We start from the raw sequence: 2,824 nt of genomic DNA, 5'->3' as shown, positions 1-2,824 counted from the left end.
GGATATCGTTTCGTCCCCAGAGGGGGGACGTTCCCTACCGAAAACCATCATGCTTGTTATGAGAAGCTCCGGTTTGTGATAAGCATATACCCAAACTTGCCCAAAATGGGACAAAAGTTTTACCACGGCATGTTGATGTCGCTCCATGATAGCATGCCAAGTTTCATGAATTTCAGACGGGTTTTGGATTTACTAGAATTTAAAAACGAGGCATCTCAATGTTTTGCCGGCAATCAACGGTGCCCTGGTGTTTGAAATTCATTTCCATTTCTTGCATGGGACCTAAGCATGCACCCAAGGACACATATTTGATTTTTCAACCAATTTATATACACTGCAGCATGTGCATGTAGTTTATATTTGAATTATGAACATAAATGCATTGAAAACTCAGTTAATGCATAAAAATATCCAAACGAACCCCGAAAAATCACAAAAACTCACACAACACTCATGTTGTTCTATGTTGTCCCGAGAAAAACAATTTGGAAGCAGTAAGAGGCAATGGATATTGTTTTGTCCCCAAAGGTGGGACGTTCCCTACCAAAAACCATCATGCTTGTTGTGAGAAGCTCCGGTATGTGAGAAGCATATACCCAAACCACCCCCAAATGGGACAAAAAAATTACCATGGCATGTTGATGCCGCTCCATGATTGCATGCCAAGTTTCATGAATTTCAAACGGGTTTTGGATTCACTAGAATTTAAAAATCAGGCATCTCAATGTTTTGCCGGCAATCAACGGTTCCCTAGTGTTTGAAGTTCATTCCCATTTCTTGCATGGGACCTAAGCATGCACCCAATGATACAGATTTGATTTTTCAACCAATTTATATGCACTGGAGCATGTGCATGTAGTTCAAATTTGAATTATGCACATAAATGCATTGAAAACTCCGTTAATGCATAAAAATGTCCAAACAAACCCCGAATAATCACAAAAAATCACACACACTCCTGTTGTTCTAGGTTGACACGAGAAAAAATTTGAAAGCAATAAGAGGCAATGGATATCGTTTCGTCCCCAAAGGTGGGACGTTCCCTACCGAAAACCACCATGCTTGTTGTGAGAAGCTCCGGTTTGTGAGGAGCATATACCCAAACCTGCCCCAAATGGGACAAAAAATTTACCACGGCATGTTGATGCCGCTCCATGATAGCATGCCAAGTTTCATGAATTTCAAACGGTTTTTGGATTTACTAGAATTTAAAAACCAAGCATCTCATCATTTTGCCGGCAATCAACGGTTCCCTAGTGTTTGAAATTCATTCCCATTTCTTTGCATGGGACCTAAGCATGCACCCAATGACACAGATTTCATTTTTCAACCAATTTATATGCACCGGAGCGTGTGCATGTAGTTCAAATTTGAATTATGCACATAAATGCATTGAAAACCCAGTTAATGCATAAAAATGTCCAAACAAACCCCGAAAAATCACAAAAATTCACACAACACCCCTGTTGTTCTATGTTGACACGAGAAAAAAATTGAAAGCAATAAGAGGCATTGGATATCATTTTGTCCCCAAAGGTGGGACGTTCCAGACCGAAAACCATCATGCTTGTTGTGAGAAGCTCTGGTTTGTGAGAAGCATATACCCAAACCTGCCCCGAATGGGACAAATTTTTTACCATGGCATGTTGATGCCACTCCATGATAGCATGCCAAGTTTCATGAATTTCAGACGGGTTTTGTATTTACTAGAATTTAAAAACCAGGCATCTCAATGTTTTGCCGACAATCAACGATGCCGTCGTGTTTGAAATTCATTCCCATTTCTTGCATGGGACCTAAGCATGCACCCAAGGACACATATTTGATTTTTCAACCAATTTATATGCACTGGAGCATGTGCATGTAGTTCAAATTTGAATTATGCACCTGAAATGGCTAGAAAACCAATTTGATGTATAAAATGTTCAAACGAACCCTGAATAATTCCAATTCTTTTACGACACACATATAGTTGCATGTTCACTCTAGATAAAAGGTCTAGCAATTCAGACACCGTCCATTGCCGCTGTGACCCCATTATGTAATTCAAATCAAGATGAAAAATCAAGTAGATCGCACACAGTTTATTATTAGCAACCATGTGAGATACAGCACAAAATATCCTGGAGCACCATCGGTGTATAGTACGCCTATGGCTTACGCGAGAAGGTGCGTCGGCTACAGTCCACAGTCGGTGTCTCAAGCACACTAGCTCGCTCCCCATATATCATTTCACTGTTCAATCATCGCCGGTGAAAGATGGGCACGTGGACCCGTGTCGTGAGGGCAACTTCGGTAGCCCACTCCGGCGAGAGCGTGGCCGGAGCCGCCATCCGCGTGATAACAAGGTGCATGAGCGCAGCCGCAATCTGCGACTCGGCGGCAAAGGCAGCCCAAACGGCCGCTGTTGCTTCTCAGGTGACGGCAGTAACATCTGCCTCGGGGATAGGAACTGGCGAGAGCGGCACAGCAGCTGTCCATTCCGCAGCGGCGGCCTTGGCCCTGATGGAGGCCGCCCACGACCATGTCGAGGCCGCTCATGCCCAGCTCCTGGTGGTCACCGCACAAATCAAACGAAGCTTCTCCGACAATGGTCGACAACCCACGGCGGAAGAGCTGGCAATCACCGACAGTGTTCGAGCAGTCGTCCATTCCTCCACCGCATACCTTGCGACAACAGAGCCCGTCCAAGCCTAGATCACGTCCGCCCACGCCCAGCTCGTGGCGGCCTTTTCCAAAGAGATGGCAGACGTGGATGGTGAGATTCTTGCCGAGTATGGTGCGGAGTATGGTGCGATGGATGCCATGGAGCCCCTTCCCCAGG

Source organism: Triticum aestivum, chromosome 5A (genome assembly GCF_018294505.1).
Source record: "Triticum aestivum cultivar Chinese Spring chromosome 5A, IWGSC CS RefSeq v2.1, whole genome shotgun sequence".
Lineage (NCBI taxonomy): Eukaryota > Viridiplantae > Streptophyta > Magnoliopsida > Poales > Poaceae > Triticum > Triticum aestivum.
Note: the sequence above shows the minus strand (reverse complement) of the source record.